Here is a 23,498-nt window from a genome sequence, read left to right as displayed (position 1 = left end):
GTTGGCCTCAAGTATACTGAGGCAAAACTGAGTTACAAAGAAACCCCAGCATATTTCCTACCACAAGAATCACAGTAAGGAATACTACCAAAGAGGAAAGTGAGGGAGGAACCCTAGAAAGGAAACGCTGAGAGAAGGTTCCCTAATCTGGGGAGGAAACATGTACAACTCTTAGCCTAAACATGAATCATGTATGCAGGAAACGGACACAAACCAGTATAGCTAAGCCCAGAACCAGAGAATTATACTACTGCCCCCAAACAGCAGGACAGACATGTAGCCTAAATTTTATTGCTTCAATTACTTGCTAAAATAAAAATATCAACATGTAAACATTTCAACACAACACAGCACTCCCAATGTCCAAAAAACAACTTAAAAATTATTAATTGTAAAAAGAACAACAAAAAAAATGTGATCCCCTCTCAAGGTAAAAGATAAACCACAGATGCTGAGACAACACAGAAAAAAAGAAACCACATAAAGGAAAACATTAAAACTATAAAACTGAAATAAGTAACTTCTAAAATGTTGGGGAGAATGGATACATGTATATGTATGGCTGAATCCCTTTGCTCAGCCAGGGCAAAACTACCACAACACTGTTGAAATTACCACAACATTGTTTACTAGCTATACTTCAATACAAAATAAAAAGTTTAAAGTTTGAGGAAAAAAAATGCTGGAGAGCTTGCGGCAGAATGGAAATGACAGAGGAAAAAGTAAACATGACAGATGTATAGAAGTTATTGCAGTAATTTTTGTAAAGATGCAAATAGAATCTGAAAAGGAAAGGAGACAGATTGAGGCAAAAAACTGATTGAAAAAAAATTACTACAGGAAGTTATCTCAACTGATAGAATCTTTAGGAATGAAAGATGGCAACATGAAAGTTAAATATCTAGGTAAATATATTAAGGTCATTTATTCCCCTATTAAGTTATTTCAGATATATTTGACTGGAAAGCAAAGCTTTTAACAGTCTGGTGGTATTTTTAATATATGTAAATGTGATAAACATGATAATTATAACATAAAGTGAAAGGTAAGTATAAACGTATTGAAGCTATAGTTTTTTTCATTTTACAAGAAATGCTACAATATTTGAAAAAATAGACTGTGAAAGCTTAGGTATATTTTATGCTGTAACCCCCATAACATACACTAAAAACAAATATTCAAAGAGAAATAGTCAAAATACCAAGAGAAAAACTAAAATGAATACTAAAGAAATATTTCAATACTCCAGTACAAAGCAGGAAATGGAAACAGAAGACCTAAAACAAAGAAAGACAGGACATTAGGAAGCGAGAACTATAAAGATACAGCCCCTTGTTCTCCCCAAGAGATACTGAATCAACAGGATTACATATACCAAAATATCTTTACTCTAAAAACTAGTTAAGGGGCTCTAGCACTCAGATAAATACATAAACAAAAGAAAAGACAGCCAAGAAATTTGCTTGTTTACAGTTTGTTTGCCCGAGTCCCTCTTGCCACCCAGTATAACGAGGTGTGATGGGAAGAATATGTGCCATGCTCAGTTGTTCAGTCGTGTCCTACTTTTTGTGACCCTAGGAATGGCAACCCACCAGGCTCCTCTGTCCATGGGATTTCCCAGGCAAGAATACTGGAGTGGGCTGCCATTTCCTCCTTCAGGGAATCTTCCCGACCCAGGGATCGAACCTGAGTCTGTTGCATCTTCTGCACTAGCAGGTGGATGCTTTTTCAACTGAGCCACCTAGGAAGCCCACCTACCCCTAATTTCTGGCTCCTTCCTCAAAACAGGAAAAACGTGGAACTTGTGTCCAACATTCTGACTTCCCTGGGGGCTGCCCAAGGGACTGGTTTTTGTCTTATCTGGCTTGGTTTGCCAATGGGAATGGTGGCATAGTTTGTACATCACATTGGAGGCCACTGAAAACACAGTTGAGTATTGCAGCATGTTAGGGTGGCAAAGAATATGCATTTCCGCGGGCAGGCAACAGGAGAAGCAAAAGATTAAGCGTAGAGGAATACAAGAGAAACTAAAAGGTCCTCAGAAGAAACAGGAAATTAAGATGTCAAAAGCAGCCATTTATACTAAAATAAAAGCATACACACAACCCCAAAGATGCTTCCCAAGAAAAGGTGGTTGATAGGTTCCAGGACCCCTGGTTGGGCTTACTGGTGAAGGTAGTAAGGCAGTCTCTAAAGACTGCAAGAAGTGGCTGTTTCCACAAAGCCAAAGTCTCAGTGAAAAATCACAAGGGATACAGAGAAATAGAGAAATCAAAGGATCAATACAAAGTGCCAGAAACCAACTCTAAAGAAAAGCAGATATATGAAGTTCCTGAAAAAGAATTTTAAAATTATGGTTTAAAGAGTCTTCCCTGGTGTCTCAGTGGTAAAGAATCTGCCTGCCAATGCAAGAGACGCTGGTTCAGTCCCTGGGTCAGGAAGTTCCCCTGGAGAAGGAAATGGCAACCTACTCCAGTATTCTTGCCTGGAGAATCCCATGGACAGAGAAGCCTGGCAGGCTACAGTCCATACGGTCACAAAGAGTCAGACACAACTAAGCAACTGAGCAACAGAATTTGGGATAGTGTTGCCATCTTAACAGTATTAAGTGTTCTGAATTTTCTGATATGCTATAAGAGCTGAAAGAACAACATAAATCAGAATTAGAAAAACTCAGAAATGAAGTGATAGAGCTCAGCAACATAGTAGAGATAAAAGAAAAAATAATTTCAGAATATTAACCTAGAAAGAAATAAGAAAAACTCCAATATATTAATATTAGGACAAAAATTTTTAATAAAAAATTTCAAATATGTAAAAAGTATATGAGAAAGTAAATAAACAAATAAATTTATATTTATTTTATCTAGACTTCTAAGTCTCATTAATAATAAGGTTTTTGAAATAATGTATTAAAATATATATTAAAAATTTAATCAGATCATGGCTCTTAAATAATCTTAGAAAACAATTATAATTCTTCTTAATAACACCTTAAGTTACCTGAACTGCCATAATATATTGACTTCATGTTTTGTTAGTTAACCCTCAATAACTCTATTCCGATCTGCCACATACTCCTTAACATACAACATTCATGTGCATCTTCAGGCCTTCGTACGTGTTGTTTATTCTTCTTGTAATGGACTTCCTCATGTACTCAAATGCCTCAGGCCCTTACCCTCCGTGTTTCAGCTCAAATATCACTTTCTCAGAAAAGGGTTCCTGACCATCTTACCTCATTATCTAAATTTGTCTTATCCTTGGTAGTCTCCTTCAAACTATGTTTCACTATGTGATGTTATTTATCTACTTATTTGCTATTTATCTACTATTTGTCTTCCCTAATATAATACAAACTCCATTTATTAACCAGATATAGTAATAAATATATTTTTAGTTAATGAAGCCATATTACAAATCTAAGTGCCCCGGAGGTTCTAGAAAACATTTGAGTCCAAAATACATATTACAAAGTGCATAAGGGGACTTCCCTGCTGGTCCAGTGGCCAAGACTCCATGCTCTCAACGCAAGGGACCCAGGTTCAATCCCTGGTCAGGGAACTGGACTCCACATGCATAAGAGTTCACATGTCTCAACTAAAGATTCCACATGCTGCAACTAAAAAAAAGATCCTTCATGCCAGAACTAACACCTGGTGCAGCCAAATAAATAAATAAATAAGAAGTGCATGAAGAAGAAGGACAGTGCCCATCACTGAAATGGGAGGAAAATATAAGAAGAATAACAAAGGGAGTGTTTAATGAAGTAAAGATAAAATTCACTGGGTAGTTCATGCGGAGCATTTATTTCCACTTTAGATCAAAGGTATTTTCTCCAACGTGAATGAAGCTTTCCAAGCCAATATTTCAAGTGTGTGTCTCCTTGACAACCGGGCTTTTACTTACATGGATGTGGTCCCATAATTTGACTTGCTCATACTGACCTGTACATCATCTTCTTGTTTCTTCTCTCACAACCATCCATGGCTCTTTTCCTTGTTTCAATAATGTAATCACATCTGGCTTAGAAATGGAATGTCCTGCTTACAAAGAAAAAAATGGCACATGATGTAGAAGAAAACATCACTCAGTTAAAAGGCCAAAATAACATTGAATAAGATTTTCTAGAAGAGACGGCAAGGGAATGAAATACAAGAAATCAGGAAGGGTCAGTTTAAGATATATGAATACATACATATAGACTCACATATCCTCTTTTTATTGAACGCATGTATTAATACCTTAGTTGAAAATACAGATCCTGGAAACTTAGTTCACTTCCTGCTTTTGCACCTTCCAGTTGCGTCTGACCTTGGGAAAGTCACTTAAACCCATTGTGCCTCAGTACTCACTTATAAAATGGGAATAATAAGGAGGAAAAAACAAGTTGATATATGTATGTATATAAAATGCTTAGAGCCTTGCCTATTAAATACTTAGCACAATGTTAGCTATTAACACTATTATTGATATTGTTGTTTTACAAACAGTACACAAGAAGACCTGTCTGTAGGATATTAAATCCATTTAAAATGCAATGTTCATTGATTATAACTTTCAACCACAAAACAGAAAAAACTTCTCCAAAATAGAATGCATGTTCTTCAGTTTTCAATGAATTCCATTTATTTAACCCACTACTATATAAATTGTAGGGGTTCATTTAGAGCAAGTAGGGAAATTTAGCACCCTGTGTCCAGACGATCTCTCCGCAAGAGGATCAGATAATAAAATGGAACATCTATAGAAATTCCGAGCATAAATAAATAGGAAATTTGGATTCTTTGACAATGATATATAACAAATGCCAAAGACTTCTAAACTACACCCTATTCATAAAGGAAGAGAGGCAACTGTAATGAAGAACAGAGGAGGTATGAATGTAACTGAAGGAGAGGGAGGATAAAGATATTTAATGCAGATGTGATTTCCAGCCTGACAAAGCTGAAACCACTTTCTTAGTGAAAAAGAACAAGAAAGTGTTAACTAGTTTCCTAAAGGCAGCCCTAAAAATTACAGTGGAAAAAAATACGTATCTTAAAGAGCAGATTCTAAATTATTCTAAATCACTTGAGGCTGATAAACATACCCAGTGAGACCAAGTTATCATAGTTCTCCATCATCACATCCCGGTACAAGTTCTTCTGAACAGGATTGAGACATTCCCACTCCTGCTGGGAGAAGTATATGGCCACATCCCTGAATGTCGATGTCTGAAACAGCAAACCTATGTATTAATGGGGAAATGAAAGGAATATTTTGAACACAGAAGGAGAGAAGATAAGGATTGTACTGTAGGAAGAGAGCAATATGGCAAGTACATAGGCTAAAAATCTATAATATATGAGGGGACTGAAGCAGAATATGTAGGTATTTTTGAAGAAGCTTGCTGAAGTAGCCAAAATTTCCTGGCTTGTTCTTAAGGATCTGAACCATTTAACAACAGATAAAATAGTAACATTTGGTTATTAAATAGTGAACATGAGGATAATGCCTGATTGGTATCTGTCACGTAAATTCTCAGTAAACATGAGTTGTCAAGGAAAATGTTTGCTTTTTAAAGAAGGGAAAATTTAATCAGTTTTTTTTTTAATGCAGTATAAAGCCCCAATTTAGAAAATACAGTTTATATAAAATTGAGAATTTCCTCAATTATTAAATGCTTCACTATGTCAGATCTTATAGTTTTTTTAAAAAAGAAATCCAGCTAATTTTTGGCACATGACATTATATTTAATGCATACATCAGATTTAAGTGAACAACATTTAGGAGGCACAGCATTTGTAAGGTCTTCTCCAATCCTATGACTCTGTATTCACTTACTACTTATGATGATACATTTTCTTTTTACTGCCATCTAACGTCTATCACTGAACACTTGGCTTGTGCTGAGTCATTACTTAGGTTACCAATGATCATCTTCTGGTATTTATGCCCTTATGTACTCTCCTTCACATGTGTATGAGCTGAATTGAATGACTTGTTTTTAATAAACACAATATGATTAAAGTGGTGAAATGTTATTTGTGATGGCAGATTGCAGACTAAGACTTTTATGTTGTTTGCCTCTTTTGATGTCTCACTTGCTGAACCAGGGGTGGCCTCCAATCCTCCCATGAGAAACTGGATCTTGGAACCATCTGAGTGAGCTCAGAAGAAGATACACCCAATATTGGCCTTGAGATGACTGAAACTCTACCCAACAACTTAATAGCCTTGCAAGAGAACTAGTGTAAAGAGATCTAGAGCCAAACTAAGCCATGTCCAGATTTCTGAACCAGTGAAATCATGAGATAAATGTTTACCGCTTTTAGTTACTAAGTGTCAGAGTAATATGTTATGCAACAGTAGATAACTAATAGGTAGAGTTAAAGAATATTGAGGAAGGATGTTGAAATATGTCACCCAAATTTAGTATGTTCCATTCAACAACAGAATAGTCTTGATATTTAGCTTTCAGGGATTTCCTGCCAAGATCCATGACCTCCAAGCTTGCAAATCTCAATCATGTATATACACTAATTCACATAAACTATGAGATACTACTATTCACTGAGATTTAAATCACTCAATACCAAATTTCTGTCTTATCTACCTGGAATCTTACATCTAGAAAATTTCAAAGTCTTCTCTTGAGCAGTCAAATACAACCAAACAAAATTTTGTCTCCATCTCAAACAAAATCCAGACCTGACTCATATAACAAATCTTTAACGGACTTATCTCCTTCACTCCGTCAACACTGCCCTTGATAGAAGAATGGGCATGTAAGACATGTTGGGTAATTTCTTAGTAATAACATTAACACTAGTTTGTTTTGTTTTGTTTTTTTTTGCATTAAGAACACTTTATGTTAAAGTATGAATGGCATTTACAATAAAACATGAAGAGATTTATATGTATCTACAAGAGTTTTTGCTAAAATAAATGCAATTTCTTTTAAACAAGCCAGAAAGGTAAGGGATGTCATGCTCAATCTATACATTCTCTTTGCAGCATCAGTCTGGAAGACTTTGACCTTTAAATTAGACAATCATAGACGTGAATTTCCTAGTCGTTTCTCTAACAGACACAATTTTTGAGCCATTTCCATTGTATTTTACTCCCCAGACTTTATCCTGATGATCAAAGAAGGTATAAACACAAGTCCTCATTCCAACATCCCAAACTTTCACACTTTTGTCAGATCAACTGGAAACCAAGTGTGTGTCACCAGGACAAAATGCAACGGTCAGCACCCAGGATGCATGGACACTCAATGTGCCAGCCAAGCTGGCATGTTGTTGGTCACAGATCTTGACGGAGCCATCATCCAAAGCAGTTACAAGGATCTGTGACTCCAGGGAAAAACTCAAGGAGCGAATGGGCATATCATGACCTTCTAGCATATGCAGAAGTTTCCCAGTTGTGATATCAAAAGTACTGATGATTCCACCTATGGCTCTACTGGCCAGAAACTTCCTATCAGGACAATATGCAATACTAAGAATGAATTTTCCTCTTGTGTCCAAAGAACACTCCTTTTTCCCACTTTCCACATCAAAAACGTTCACTTTCCCCACATGAGTTCTTGTGGCCAGATACTGGGAATCGGGAGAAAAGGCCAAAGTCCATGCATCCACAGGTCCTGCATCTACAGACTTTATTTATTTGCTCTTTTCCAACTGCCAGAGAAGAATATGAGCATCAGGAGAATGGGATGCAGCAATAGGTAGGGTGTGGCTGAAGTCTACAAACAACACACTCAGCTGATGGCTCTCCAGATTCCACTGTAGGTCCAGCTTCTCATCACGCCATTTCCAGACCTTCACTTGGTCATCCAGGGATCCTGTGACCACTGTCTCAGAGTCTTCTTTGTTTGACCCTCAGGCAACTGATCAGATGGCATCATCATGGGTGTGCTCTTGTCTGAAGAGAACACCGTACTGGTTGGTCATTTCCTTAACCAAGGAGGAAGGGTTAAAGGCCAGACAGCTTACCTTACTGCCCGGCTGCACTGCCCTGCAGCTCATCTGACACCCAGCTTTGTGTGACAGCGACACCAACACTAGTTAGTTTAGACTGAGGCACATTGAGAGGATGCTGGGTAATTATGTATCGCATTTCACTAGAACAAAAGCTGGGAGGCAGGTTATCTCAGGAACCTCTTTGGGTAGTAAACTTTAGAAAAATTAATGAAAATACTCAAATGATCTAAAAAAATACACATATTCGAAGAAGGAGAGAAACATCAACTTACATGAACAATGGTTTTAGACCTGCAAGACTGGGTTAGTCCTCAAGGTTTCTCTAACAGAAAAGCACATGTCCAGAAAGCCAGAGCTGGTAGAAGAGAAAGACCTTGAGATCAGTTTGGTGTTCCCAACAGAACATAAGTTAATAACATTATAATCTTCCATTCCAGGTTCCAAACTATTTACCATCACACATGATTTGGGTAGATTAGGATTCTAGATAAACCCACTTCCTCTGCCAAATCCCAGGGGTCTAGGAGGAACAAAGTCATAGAACAGAGGCTTTTCTGCCAGACCCAGATATGTCAGCAGGAAGTTTTCTGGCACTGTATCATTTTGGTGAGGGAGATATAGACCTAGGAGTAGGCAATGCAGTTTTGCTCAGAGCAGATCCTCTTCCTTCTATTCCCATCTTCCAAGACTACCATCCTAATAAGGACCTCTTTTGTGGCTTTATAATTATATGAAGTAGGTTAAGACATTGAAGATAGAAAGTCAGTGTTCAGGACTTTGAGTCTAGCAAGACTTACTAGTTAAATATATGACAAACCATCACTATGCTATAAATCAAAGTAGATACCAAATGTGAAGTTGGGAAAATATTTAAGGATATGGGAAATATTCCAGATACACTGTCAGCAAAACAATCAGATTGACCAATATAAGTATTTCTGAACAATATCTGAATATATCAAGCAACATAGAGAAGCAGAGTCAGAGAAACAGACCACTTAAATTAGTAGATAATAAAAGTCTGGAAGGTTATGTGACCATCTAAAAGCAGTGCTTATTTTTTAATTCTGATCTTGATTTTTCTTTTTAAACTTTATTCAATGATTATTTTAACAATTACCACTTTGGCCATGTGATGTGAAGAACGTACTCACTGGAAAAGACTTGGATGCTGGGAAAGACTGAGGGCAAGAGAAGGGGGCAAGAGAGGATGAGATGGTTGGATGGCATCACCGACTCAATGGACATGAGTCTGAGCAAACTCTGGGAGATAGTGAAGGACAGGAAAGCCTGGCATGCTGCAGTCCATGGGGTCACAAAGAGTCAAAAACGACTTAGTGACTAAACAACAAATTGAAATAAATGTGAATTATTTTTTAAAAAATTGTTAACAGAAAGATGTTGTCCAAAAAGGAGGAATATTCAAGAAAATTCTTTGTTATCTAAATTTAGATTGTTTTACTGAGCGGCTTATCTTTCGTCTGTTTCTTTGGATCCCAGTATCTACATTCACTCTACCACTTCTTCTCAGGTATGATGGAGTTCTGTCTAGACAAAATAGAGAGCAATCGTTGTGTAATCTCTTGTATGAAATGATGATGATTTTAATATAGCTTTATTTCAGGTTTTCTTAACAGAAAGGTTTACCTGGTTTCTAAACCTGTCAACTAAGCCATATCTCCCAGACAGCTGCTGAATTATGATATCCTACTAGGTTCACTTTGTGCCCAACAAAATTAGAAGGAAACTGTAAAGTACAAAAGTCACAGCAAAAAAAATCCATTTATTATCACTGATATTTCACAGAATCTGTGCATTCTGCTCAGGTCCTATCTATTGCTACAGACAGACATTCCTGTGAATTCACAAGGTAGGTCACCTTCATCTCTCATTTCACACCACCTTACTCCTACTCAGATTTTACCTCATTTTAGATAATAAGCATTTTATGGCTTTCTAGTGATTGTATTACCCCAAATCTTACAACTTCTAGGTCTAGAATATTGTAGACACTTAATAGCGTGTGTACAAGCATGTTCATCAGAGAATAATTTTTAATAGGCAAAAATTAAAAATAACTATCTCTCAGGCAACAGGTTAAAAATATGACAGCTTGCAATACAGTGATACATTCAGTTCAGTTCAGTCACTCAGTCGTGTCCGACTCTTTGCAACCCCATGAACTGCACCACGCCAGGCCTCCCTGTCCATCACCAACTCCCAGAGTCCACCCAAACCCATGTCCATTGAGTGGGTGATGTCATCCAACCATTTTATCCTCTGTCGTCCCCTTCTCCTCCTGCCCTCAATCTTTCCCAGCATCAGGGTCTTTTCCAATGAGTCAGCTCTTCGCATCAGGTGGCCAAATCAGTCCTTTCAATGAACACCCAGGACTGATCTCCTTTAGGATGGACTGGTTGGGTCTCCTTGCAGTTCAAGGGACTCTCAAGAGTCTTCTCCAACACCACAGTTCAAAAGCATCAATTCTTCGGCACTCAGCTTTCTTCACAGTCCAACTCTCACATCCATACATGACCACAGGAAAAACCATAGCCTTGACTAGACAGACCTTTGTTGACAAAGTAATGTCTCTGCTTTTTAATATGCTCTCTAGGTTGGTCATAACTTTCTTTCCAAGGAGTAAGCGTCTTTTAATTTCATGGCTGCAATCACCATCTGCAGTGATTTTGGAGCCCCCAAAAATAAAGTCAGCCACTGTTTCCACTGTTTCCCCATCTAGTTGCCATGAAGTGATGGGACCAGATGCCATGATCTTCGTTTTCTGAATGTTGAGCTTTAAGCCAACTTTTTCGCTCTCCTCTTTCACTTTCATCAAGAGGCTTTTTAGTTTCGCTTCACTTTCTGCCATAAGGGTGGTGTCATCTGCATATCTGAGGTTATTGATATTTCTCCCGGCAATCTCGATTCCAGCTTGTGCTTCATCCAGCCCAGCGTTTCTCATGATGTACTCTGCATAGAAGTTAAATAAGCAGGGCGACAATATACAGCCTTGACGTACTCTTTTTCCTATTTGGAACCAGTCTGTTGTTTCATGTCCAGTTCTAACTGTTGCTTCCTGACCTGCATATAGGTTTCTCAAGAGGCAGGTCAGGTGCTCCAGTATTCCCATCTCTTTCAGAATTGTCCACAGTTTATTGTGATCCACACAGTCAAAGGTTTTGGCATAGTCAATAAAGCAGAAATAGATATTTTTCTGGAAGTCTCTTGCTTTTTTGATGATCCAGCCAAAGGTGGCAATTTGATCTCTGGTTCTTCTGCCTTTTCTGAAACCAGCTTGAACATTTGGAAGTTCACGGTTCACGTATTGCTGAAGCCTGGCTTGGAGAATTTTAAGCATAACTTTACTAGCATGTGAGATGATTGCAATTGTGCAGCAGTTTGAGCATTCTTTGGCATTGCCTTTCTTAAGGTTTCCTTAATAATTAATCCATATGAAATGACGGAAAACAATATTGATTCAGTGAAGACCAAGGCAGGTTTCAAAAGTATGCAGTCAAATGCTCTACCACTGAGCTATACCCACAGTGTACTAAAAAACAAACAAACAAACAAACAAAAAAACCCCAAACAAACAAAAAGCAGATTTGTTGTATACTGTTAAAGTTAGGCTGGTATTAATTCAAACTAGGCTGTCATAAATTTAAGATGCTCATTATAATCCTCAAGATAACCATTAAGAAAAAAACTAAAAAATAGAGAAAAATGAGAAATGATAATCAAACAGGACAGCACAATCAATTAAACACAAAAATAAGGCAGGAATGGAGGGATCAAGGAACAAAAAAGACAAACAGAAAACAAATGGCAAAATGGCATCAGTTCCTCCTAATCAGTAAGTACTTCAAATTTAAATGGATTAAACTGTTCACTTAAAAGAGACTGGCATAATGGATTAAAAAAAGAAGAAAAGGCATGCATAATATATAATATAATATACTGTTGAAATTAAGACACAAGCTATGTTGTCGGAATTTCAGGAATTGAAAACGAACTTTAAGCTGTGAGAGTTAAAAATTTCTAAGTGCCTATGTTACCTATAACATCAGCAAAAAAGGGATAAGAATACCACCTACAAAAGAGGGCTGTTTTGAAGACTATAAACCATCTAAATGTTGCAGGAAAGGGGATCCTTTGGCAAGGATTATCCCCTATTTTAAAAAATTAATGCCATATGTAATTTTAAATTTTCTTGGGTATCATTATCTACAACTACGAAGATGATTTTTTAAAATATTTATTTGTATTCAGCAGGTCTTCATTGCAGCATGTGGGATCTAGTTTCCCAACCAGGGATGTAAAGGGGGTTGGGGGGCTCCTACATTGAGAGCTAGGAGTCTTAGCCACTGAACTATCAAGAAAGTCCCATATGAAGATGATTTAACATTAGATCATGGCCATTTTTCCTTATCACGACTAACTTTTATAAACAGAAATTTTATTATCTACATAATATCATCTCATGGATGTCATGGGAGTTTCTTAATCATTCTCATTATCTTGATCACTAATTTTGTACAAAACTGTCCCAAGATATAACAAATTTTTATTCTAGATAAAAACCCAGGTCTAAATCTTTTGAATTGTGTATACCTTTGAAAAATGGAAATTACAAATATATATAGTGATTATCTATAAAACTTGGGGGGGTTATGGTTCCCTCTATACCCATAAATTCAATCAAAAGAACTTTGGTTAAGAACTAGACAACTGAATTCTGGCTCAGTCGCTTAACTTGCAAACACAAGTCATAATTAACCTGACATTTTTCTTGCTTCTTAGCTACATAAATCTGCAGGGAAATAATCAGAGTCACCACATGCTGAGTATTTATTATTCATTACAGTACACCCTCTGTGGCTCCATCGGTTGCCAGCTCATACAGAAAACCAAAATGAAATAAGAGGGTGCTCACAGTAGGTTCATGTCTTCACAGCTCAAGAAACACTGTCATCCTCAAATGTACCAATGAACCCAGAAACAACTTTCCCAGGAAGGAACCCCATTCTTCAGTTCAGTTCAGATCAGTCGCTCAGTCGTGTCCGACTCTGCAATCCCATGAATCGCAGCAGGCCAGGCCTCCCTGTCCATCACCAACTCCCGGAGTTCACTCAGACTCACGTCCATCGAGTCGGTGATGCCATCCAGCCATCTCATCCTCGGTCGTCCCCTTCTCCTGCCCCCAATCCCTCCCAGTATCAGAGTCTTTTCCAATGAGTCAACTCTTCGCATGAGGTGGCCACAGTACTGGAGCTTCAGCTTTAGCATCATTCCTTCCAAAGAAATCCCAGGGTTGATCTCCTTCAGAACGCACTGGTTGGATCTCCTTCCTGTCCAAGAGACTCTCAAGAGTCTTCTCCAACACCACAGTTCAAAAGCATCAATTCTTCGGCGCTCAGCCTTCTTCACAGTCCAACTCTCACATCCATACATGACCACAGGAAAAACCATACCCTTGACTAGACGGACGTTAGTCGGCAAAGTAATGTCTCTGCTTTTGAATATACTCGTCTCTCTATCCATTCCTTCCTAGAATCGTGACTCGGGGACAATCCCTAATTAAAAATTCCCATATAAAAGCCAGTCTGTACCATCTTACCAAAACCCTTCATCGAGGGCTTAGCATCTGGTTTCCCACTTGGAGTGATTTCTCCAAGTAGGTGCTGAAAGGAGAGGAAGCAGCAGGGAGCTCTCAGAGCCATGGGTCACTGAGATATTCACCAGGAGGCTACCGCAATTCACGTTCACACAAAGGACATGCACCTTTGATCCCCGTCAGGCAAGGATAACCAGGCACCTCGTCGGGTCTCGAAATGGCACCCACCGCCGCGGAACTGCCCCGCGGCCCTTCGCACGGAGCAAGGCCTCTCACAACCACGCAGCCGTCCAGACTTTCTCTCAGGGCTGCAACCACCCTCCCCGCTGCTCAAGTGCCCACAGGACCGAGGGGGCTGGGGGATTCCCACGACGGCGCTCGGAGCGCCCACGCTTTGAGCGCCTCCCGAAATTCCACTCACCTCCACTCACCGCCTTCCTCAGGCTCGGGCTACCTGTGCACAGTCGTTTCTGGCGACCCATGCCGGATTCTTCCTTGGAAGGGCGCCACTCGCGCGCAGCGCGAACAGGGACACGGAAAAAATACCTGAGGTCGAAAACACCTCGTCGACTGTGGGAGCTATGGTCTGGCCTAGGAAGTCCCAAAGCTAAGCCGCGGCTCCCAGCCTGCCCGGAGAATTCTGAGACCAGCGGACTGCGCGTGCGCACCGCTTATCTCTGCCCGCAGATCTCAGTCCGACCTGAGGCCGAGGCCAAGCCGAGTGGTTCCCAGGGTTACGAAGAGGCGACCCCCGGTGGCGCGAGACGGCACCGGAGAATTTTGAAGAGATGACTTCAGAGATCATATTTTACGAGGGCTCAAGACTATGTGTGAGGGTCCACCCTGTTGAGTCAGTGATGGGATGTCCAAGGTCATGGAGTGCCTGACAGGTGAGGACCCGAACTTGGGTTCATAATCTACCCATGCTGTAGGTTTGTGTATTTGTGTGTGTATGCATGTTCGGGTGTACATATCTTTCCTAAAATTCCAGTTACACCTAAAATGTTACAGATGCTTAGCATATTTCCATCTTGTTTTTAATCATTTAGTTCATTTTTGGCTGTGTTAGGTCTTCATTGCTTCGCACCTTCATTGTTGCCCACGAGGTTTTCTCTAGTTGCTGCGCTTCTGCTTCTCATTGTGGTGGCTTCTCTTGACGCTAGTGGGTTCTAGGGCACCCTGGCTTCAGTAGTTGTGGTGCAGGGACTTAGTTTCCCCGTGTCATGTGGTATCTTCCCCAACCAGGGATTGAACCCGTGTTTCTGCATTGGCAGGTGGATTCTCAACTACTGAACCACCAGGGAAGTCCTCGTATTTCCATTTTAGAACTGAAGCTTCTGAGATCAAAACAGGTACAAGTTACACTGTTTAGTAGCAAAGCCATGTTTCCAGGTCTTATTGGAGAAAGTGAGACTACCTTTTAGTGTATTCTCATTGTAGACAAGACAGAGTAGCTTTGGGTCCTTTTCAAGATCACTGACTTCAAGAATTGCTGTCTACAGTAATTCTCTTTTCTAGAAGGGGCATACATCATCATGTCATGTTAAACACCAGGAGAACCAGCTCGCATCAAAATCACATTCAGTTAGTTAATTTATTCCTTCCTTCCTTGAGAGCCAGATAATCTAAGACTCAGGGGCCCCAGTAATATCTGGAATTGGAAAAAAGTACCCAGGACTAAAAGAGGATATTGGGTAAGTTTCACAACATTTTCTATCTTAAGTGCAGAAAAATGAACAAGAGGACAGATATAGAAGCATTAAGTTGAAGTTATTTTCTCAATGCAAGTTTGCACCACATCTCAAGCACAGAAATTCCTGATACTCCTAAATAATTTTTGAAAACCTATTACCTATTTTGAAGGAGCCAGAATCAGAAATGTGGAACTGTAGATTTTTAGGCAGTTTGCTGGGGAAAACTCTTTCTCCAGACCTCAAAAAAGAGTTCAGTAAGGTTCAAAGCTGCAAGGGAAACTCAATTTTCTTGTGAATGTGTCCACATCTATTAGAATTATAGTTTTCTTTGATCAAAAAGTTGGATTGGGGATTTCCCAGGTGGTGGTCAAGTGATTAAGACTTCTCACTCCTACAGCAGTGGCGGGGTAGGGGGTGCGGGTAAGGGAGAGGGGGTGGCATGCATGGGTTGGATCCCTGGTCTGGGGAACTAGGATCCTGTATGCCAGCAAAGTGTCCCCTACCCCCACCCCCCAAAAAAAAGAACAAACAGAAAAGGTTGGATTGGATCTTCTGGAAAATTTTAAATGAGAAGTAAGGTAAACAGTGATTCATGTCAGAAAAACACAAAGAAGCAAAAAATATACTAAAGTAGTTACACGCATGTCATTTCCCTGGGTGTGCTGAGTTCTCTACTCTAATCTGAATTGCAGAGCTCATGCTGAGACCTCACATACCATCTCCTTCTGTATGCCTATTAAATCTTCTAGAGTTTTAAGTTACCCAAAATATGGAAAAACCAAAACATAATTATTTCTTAAGAGTTCACCTAAAATCTTCTATTGCACTTATCTCTATTATTAGTTACAAAAATATTATCATCCTAAGTTAATATTTCTTGCTGATAAATTGAGACATATTATGAATTAACTGACTTTCAGTAATATACATTCAATGTATTATACTTCATACTGATGACTCTAAAGACATGTCTGTATTAATTAAACCAACAAATTTAAATGTTTTCACTCATAAAATTAAAAAAAAAATTAGTCCTGGGTCATGTGATCCTTTCAAACTTTAGGTTCATTTCATTTCAGTTCAATCGCTCGGTCGTGTCTCACTCTTTGTGACCCCATGAATTGCAGCACGCCAGGCCTCCCCATCCATCACCAACTCCCGGAGTTCACTCAGACTCACGTCCATCGAGTCCGTGATGCCATCCAGCCATCTCATCCTCTGTTGTCCCCTTCTCCTCCTGCCCCCAATCCCTTCCAGCATCAGAGTCTTTTCCAATGAGTCAACTCTTCGCATGAGATGGCCAAAGTACCGGAGCTTCAGCTTTAGAATCATTCCTTCCAATGAACACCCAGGACTGATCTTTAGAATGGACTGGTTGTATCTCCCTGCAGTCCAAGGGACTCTCAAGAGTCTTCTCCAACACCACAGTTCAAAAGCATCAATTCTTCAGTGCTCAGCTTTCTTCACAGTCCAACTCTCACATCCATACATGACCACAGGAAAAACCATAGCGTTGACTAGACAGACTTTTGTTGGCCAAGTAATGTCTCTGCTTTTGAATCTGCTCTCTAGGTTGGTCATAACTTTCCTTCCAAGGAGTAAGCGTCTTTTAATTTCATGGCTGCAATCACCATCTGCGGTGATTTTGGAGCCTAGAAAAATAAAGTCTGACACTGTTTCCACTGTTTCCCCATCTTTTTGCCATGAAGTGATGGGACCAGATGCCATGATCTTAGTTTTCTGAATGTTGAGCTTTAAGCCAACTTTTTCGCTCTCCTCTTTCATGTTCATCAAGAGGCTCTTTAGTTCTTCTTCACTTTCTGCCATAAGGGTGGTGTCATCTGCATATCTGAGGTTATTGATATTTCTCCTGGCAATCTTGATTCCACCTTGTGCTTCTTCCAGCCCAACGTTTCTCATGATGTACTCTGCATAAAAGTTAAATAAGCAGGGTGACAATATACAGCCTTGACGTACTCCTTTTCCTATTTGGAACCAGTCGTTGTTCCATGTCCACTTCTAACTGTTGCTTCCTGACCTGCATATAGGTTTCTCAAGAGGCAGGTCAGGCACAATGCAAAGAAATAGAGGAAAACAACAGAATGGGAAAGACTAGAGATCTCAAGAAAATTAGAGATACCAAGGGAACATTTCATGCAAAGATGGGCTCAATAAAGGACAGAAATGGTATGGACCTAACAGAAGCAGAAGATATTAAGAAGAGATGGCAAGAACACATAGAAGAACTGTACAAAAAAGATCTTTATGACCAAGATAATCACGATGGTGTGATCACTCATCTAGAGCCAGACATCCTGGAATGTGAAGTCAAGTGGGCCTTAGAAAGCATCACTATAAACAAAGCTAGTGGAGGTGATGGAATTCCAGTTGAGCTATTTCAAATCCTGAAAGATGATGCTGTGAAAGTGCTGCACTCAATATGTCAGCAAATTTGGAAAACTGAGCAGTGGCCACAGGACTGGAAAAGGTCAGTTTTCATTCCAATCCCAAAGAAAGGCAATGCCAAAGAATGCTCAAACTACCGCACAATTGCACTCATCTCACATGCTAGTAAAGTAATGCTCAAAATTCTCCAAGCCAGGCTTCAGCAATACGTGAACTGTGAACTTCCAGATGTTCAAGCTGGTTTTAGAAAAGGCAGAGGAACCAGAGATCAAATTGCCAACTTTAGGTTAGCTTCTGTTGTATTTAGAAATGTTTGAATTGTAAGTAGTTACTTTGCTTTCAGTTCAGTTCAGTCACTCAGTTGTGTCTGACTCTTTGCAAGCCCATGGACTGCAGCATGCCAGGCTTCCCTGTCCATCACCAACTCCAGGAGCTTGCTCAAACTCAAGTCCTTCAAGTCAGTGATGCCATCCTCTGTCATCCCCTTCTCCTCCTGCCTTCAATCTTTTCCAGCATGAGGGTCTTTTCCAATGAATAAGTACAGCTCATTTACAAATTAATTTTTCCATAAAGATAGAATCAGATATCTCATAGCTTCATTTTAAAACCTAGTCATGAATCAAGTATTTCAATATAAAACGTATTAGCTTATAAATAACAGTTGGAATAAGTTTACTCACTTGAGTTTAAAAAGGCCTCTTTTCCCTTTTTTTTCTTACAGTTTCAGGTTCTATTAATTGAGCCAAGGCCAATCTCAGGCAATGTGGGTTGGGTTTGTATTTCAAAACTCTTTTCTGATTAAAAATAAATTTCTTTAATAAGAATAAATGCACTCTCACACTTAACTACTAAATTGGGGTGGATGTTATTAGCTCTATAAGAAATAGCAAGCATGAGAAACAAATTTTATTAATAGTATAATAACAGTACTATTAAGACTCTTTTATATTTAATTTGAGGACATGTAACATCTTCATATCAGTAAAACCAGCTAATTTACACTAATATAATGGGATAAAATACTATTAGGTATTTTATAGAGTATCTTTTTTCACAATACTCATAAGTAGTAGGTGATATTCTACATTTATCAATGAAAAAACAAGGCATTAAGATATCATAAACACTGTGAACTGTTTCATATTTTAAAAATCTGACAAGACACCCTATGATCTAAATTTCAACAAGATACCATCTCCAAATTATGTATGTTTATTTTAAACCTACTCACTAATTCTTCAGCAATTAATGCAGACTAAAATCATTATGACTAACAATAGTATATTTATCTTTATATAGCAGAACCAAATTAATTAATCTGTTGCCTATTGTTAGAATTTTGTTTTTAATGTTTAGTTATCCAAAATATATGTTGAATATCCTTTCATGTCATATATTTCTATAGATATTTCCCTAACTTGACTGCTGGAAATAGAATTTGGGACAAAACAATCAAACCTTTACTATATTACCTACAGCATACCAGATCCTGCAATTAAAGTATTTGTGGTGATAGACTAAATTGACATAGTTTTTAAAGTGTCTTATAATATAGTAAGATAACCTCTCAACAGGAATAAATGTATTAAGGATTAGGGGCTGCTAACAAGACATGACCTGGAAATTTGATGTAGTGATGTTAATTCTGATTAGAGTTACCATGATCAGATCATAATTAAATTAAACCTAACTGATGAGATGAAGGGAAGGAATTTATGCTGTAAATTATACCTTACATTTTTTATTCTAATGATGTTGGATACAAAGTGAGAGTAATGGGCTAATTTAGCAGATATCTGGAGTGCATCATGACTAACAGAGAGAGAAATATTTCTGTAAAGAAGATCTGAAAAAGGATGTAGAAATGAGTCCAGCATCAGTTTTAATTAGACTCTACTCAAGGACATCCCCATTTTATAGACAGAAATCCACATGCATGAACATAATGGTTTAATAAATGAACTTTTTTTGGGGAGGACAGCTTTCTCTTAAAACATAAAAAATGTTCACATTGGAAAAGACTCTGATGCTGGGAGGGATTGGGGACAGGAGGAGAAGGGGACGACAGAGGATAAGATGGCTGGATGGCATCACCGACTCGATGGACGTGAGTTTGAGTGAACTCCGGGAGTTGGTGATGGACAGGGAGGCTTGGCATGCTGCAATTCATGGGGTTGCAAAAAGTCGGACATGACTAAGCAACTGAACAGAGCTGAACACTGGAAAAATCCAACACTGTATGCTTTCTAATGTATACAATGTCACCTAATAATACTTTGGCAACAAGTATTCTTTCCAAAAATGATCAATCAGAACCCAATAAAACATCCTGGTGTAACTTCAAATTTAATGGAACTATGAGTAGTTGGATAAACTAAAATAAGGCAAAATAACTCGAGGGTGAGCACCTTTTCATGTTTTGGGGTCTCCTGGATCTACCTTTTGTGAAGTACAGTTCATGCCTTTTCCTCATTTTCATATTGATTTGGAACTCTTTATTCTGGATAGGAAGTCTTCATCAGATATATGCACTATGAGTATCTTTCCCCACTCTGTGGGTGTGCCACCCTCTTGTGTATTATTTATAGTGCCTTTTGACAAATACAAGTTCTTAAGTTCAATGTGATCAGATTATCAATTTTCCCCTCAGTGGCACTGTATTTTTTATATTCTATTTAAGAAATTACTAAATCAACTATATACCAATATAAAAAAAACTTTATCACTACTTGAGAAAAAATTTACTACCTACAATCATAATCTATTTTTTCCCCTCCAGATGTAAGTTTATCTCAGATTTAGTCCTTCAAGTCATATGAATGAGGGGGTATGGTTATGAGAAAAGGGTAATGTAGGCATCACAGTTTTTCTCCATACATATATTCAATTCACCCAGCAATACTTAAAAGAAAGATTCTTTTCCCAACTTATAACAAAGTGTTAACTCTGTCTTACATGTGTGAGCCTGTTTCTGTACTTTACAGTTCCACTGATCTATCTGTCTATCCTTGACCAAGGCCGCAGGGGAAATTCCAAGGCCACAATGGATAGTAAGAGTTGATGCCTGCTAGTACTCGTCCTCCAGTTTTATTGTTGCTCTTATCCCTCCCCTCTTCCTCCTCCTGGTTCTTGAAATTTGTCTTAGTTATTCTTCCTCCTTTGCAACCTGAAGTATATTTTAGAATCAGCTTGTCCATTATACACACACAGAGCCTGATGGTATTTTGGGGGGAGTAGTATGCAATAAATATACAACTCAGATCACAGAGAACTGAAATTATTTCAACAATTTCCCAATCTACAAAGTATATATTCTTTAATTTCTTTAAGTATTACTTCATCTCAATATAGTTCATCATTTTCTGTGTAGAAGTTTTGCATGTCTTCTGTTAATTTATTACTAGGTATTTTATTTTAATACTGTATAAACTGCAATTAAAAACAACATTTTAAAGTGTTTGTTGTTGGTACATAGATACAATTTAAAAATATTGACATTACAGCCAGTAACCTTTCTGATTTCATACATTCCCTCTAAACTACCTAAAATCCTTTTAGATACCCTATGTACACATAATAAAATTTTAGTTTTTCCTTTCCAACCTTTAAGTCTTTTCTACTAGCCTTTTGCAATGGCTAAGTTCTACAATACAATATTGAGTAGTAGTGGCAACCATGGATATCTTGTCTTGCTTTAAGTCTCGGGGGAAAGTTTTCAATATTTCAACATTAAAAATTTTTTTTCCTAGAGAAAACTCTTTAATATATAGGATCCCTTCTACTCTGAGGACATGATCTGAACAATCCCAATTTTTAAAAATGCATTGAAACTTATGGCTCAACCAAAAATTATGATCATCTTTTATATATTGTTCCATATGCATGGGAAAATAGGTGTGTATCCAGTCATTACTGGGTATGGTATTCTATATATGTGAAATTCATTCATCATGTTACTCAGATATTCACTGACTCTTTTGTCTACTTATTCTCTATGTGTGCATTAAGAGAGGTGCATTAAAGTCCTCCACTATAATTGCCAATTTTTCTATTTCTTTTTTTTGTTGTCATTTTTACTTCATATATTTTAAAGTTATGTTATTCGGTTTACACAAAATTTTAAATTGCTGCGTGTTTCTGATGAGTTCACCTTTTTATTCCTCTTTATCTCCAGTTATCTTTATTTTCTTAATTAGCTTTGAGTTAGTGCTTACATAGCTTGTAGTAAAGGGTTAATACCTCAGCCTTGGTTTGCCCCAATCCTACACATTCTAAGAAGGGATTGATCTTGAGCAGTTTCTGGGAATAACTGGAATATCCCTTGGAATATCTTGCCTAAAAAGTTTTTTGTATGCCTGAGACCTCGTTTTATCAGTTTGACCAGTGTTATGAACCAGTGTTATGTGCCTCCCCAAAACTGATCTATTGAAATCCTAACCCTCAGGACCTTAAAATGTGACTGTATCTGGAGATAAGGTTTAAAAGAAGTAATTAAAATAAGGCTATTTGAGTGGGCCCTAATCCACTCTTATTAATACTAATGTCACTACAGCAAGATTAGGACATACAGAGAGACCACAGAGATGCGCACACACAGACAAAAGGCCACATGAGGACACGGTGAGAAGGCAGTCATCTGCAAGCCAAAGAGGCTGGCCTCAGAAGAAACCAAACTTGATGACATCTTGTCTCCAGAACCATAAGAAGATAAATTAAAGCTATCAAGTCTGTGAATTTCTGTTGTTGTATTTTTAAAAAATACATGTATCATAAATTTACCATCTTAACCATTTTTAAATATACATTTCAAAGACATTATATGTAGTCATAACTACCATTGAACCCTATAACTTCATTTTTTAACACTAAAACTTCATACTTACCAATCATAATCAATAATTCCCCACTCTCCCCAGGCACTGACAACCACCATTACAAGTTCAATGATTTTTGACCAAGTACTTCACATAAGTGGAATCATTCAATATGCGCCTTTTGTGACAATTTACTTCATTCACCAAAATATCCTCAGAGTTCATCTTTGTTTGGCATATTACTGAATTTCCCTCTTTTAAAAGGCTGAGGAATATTCCATTGCATATATATACCACATTTAGTTTACAGACTCTTGGATTTCCTCTATGTTAGAGCTAATGTGAACAATGCTGGTATGAACAGTATATAACTAGCTCTTAAAAGACCCTGACCTCAATTATACCCACAGCTGGATCTTACATACTTCTCTTTTTAACCTTCTGAGGAAACTACATACGTTTCCTACAATGGTTGTACCATTTTACATTCCCACCAGTAGTGCAGATAGGTTCCAATTTCTCTATATCCTTTCCAACACTGTTCTTTTTTTGTTTTTCTTTTTTTCCCCAATGTAGTGATCTTAATAGATGTCAGATGGCACCTCACAGTAGTTTTGATTTGTATTTCCTTAATGATTAGTGATGGTAAGCATATTTTCATGTGCTTATTCACCATCTTCTTTGGAGAAATGTCTATTTAAGTTTTTTACCCATTTTAAAAAAATTGTTGAGTTTTAGAAGTTTCTCTACATTCTGGATATAACTGCTTATCAAACTTGCAAATACTCCCCCCCATTCTGTGGACTGCCTTTTTACTCTGTGGATAGTGTCTGTTTTTTCTTTCTTCCTTCAGGTGACAATGATCTATACATTCTCATCTAATGAAAAAGATACATAGTTATAGAAAAGTAATTTCCAAAAATTACCTATTGAAAATGATACTCCATTAGTTTCAATGATATTATTTGAATGGATACTGTCTTTTGATACAAATTAAAA

At 38.1% G+C, this 23,498-nt stretch overlaps 1 protein-coding gene and 1 pseudogene across 1 annotated transcript in view; both read right to left on the bottom strand.

Annotated features, from left to right (window-relative positions):
* The window catches only part of LOC138096792 (zinc finger protein 607-like), a 58,819-nt gene that overhangs the window by 10,494 nt on the left and 24,827 nt on the right, over positions 1–23,498 (bottom strand).
* LOC138096273 (superkiller complex protein 8-like) lies at positions 7,025–7,941 on the bottom strand (annotated as a pseudogene).

The sequence above is a fragment of the Capricornis sumatraensis genome, chromosome 20, assembly GCF_032405125.1.
Source record: "Capricornis sumatraensis isolate serow.1 chromosome 20, serow.2, whole genome shotgun sequence".
NCBI lineage: Eukaryota > Metazoa > Chordata > Mammalia > Artiodactyla > Bovidae > Capricornis > Capricornis sumatraensis.
Note: the sequence above shows the minus strand (reverse complement) of the source record. Positions and strands in the feature narration are given on the sequence as shown.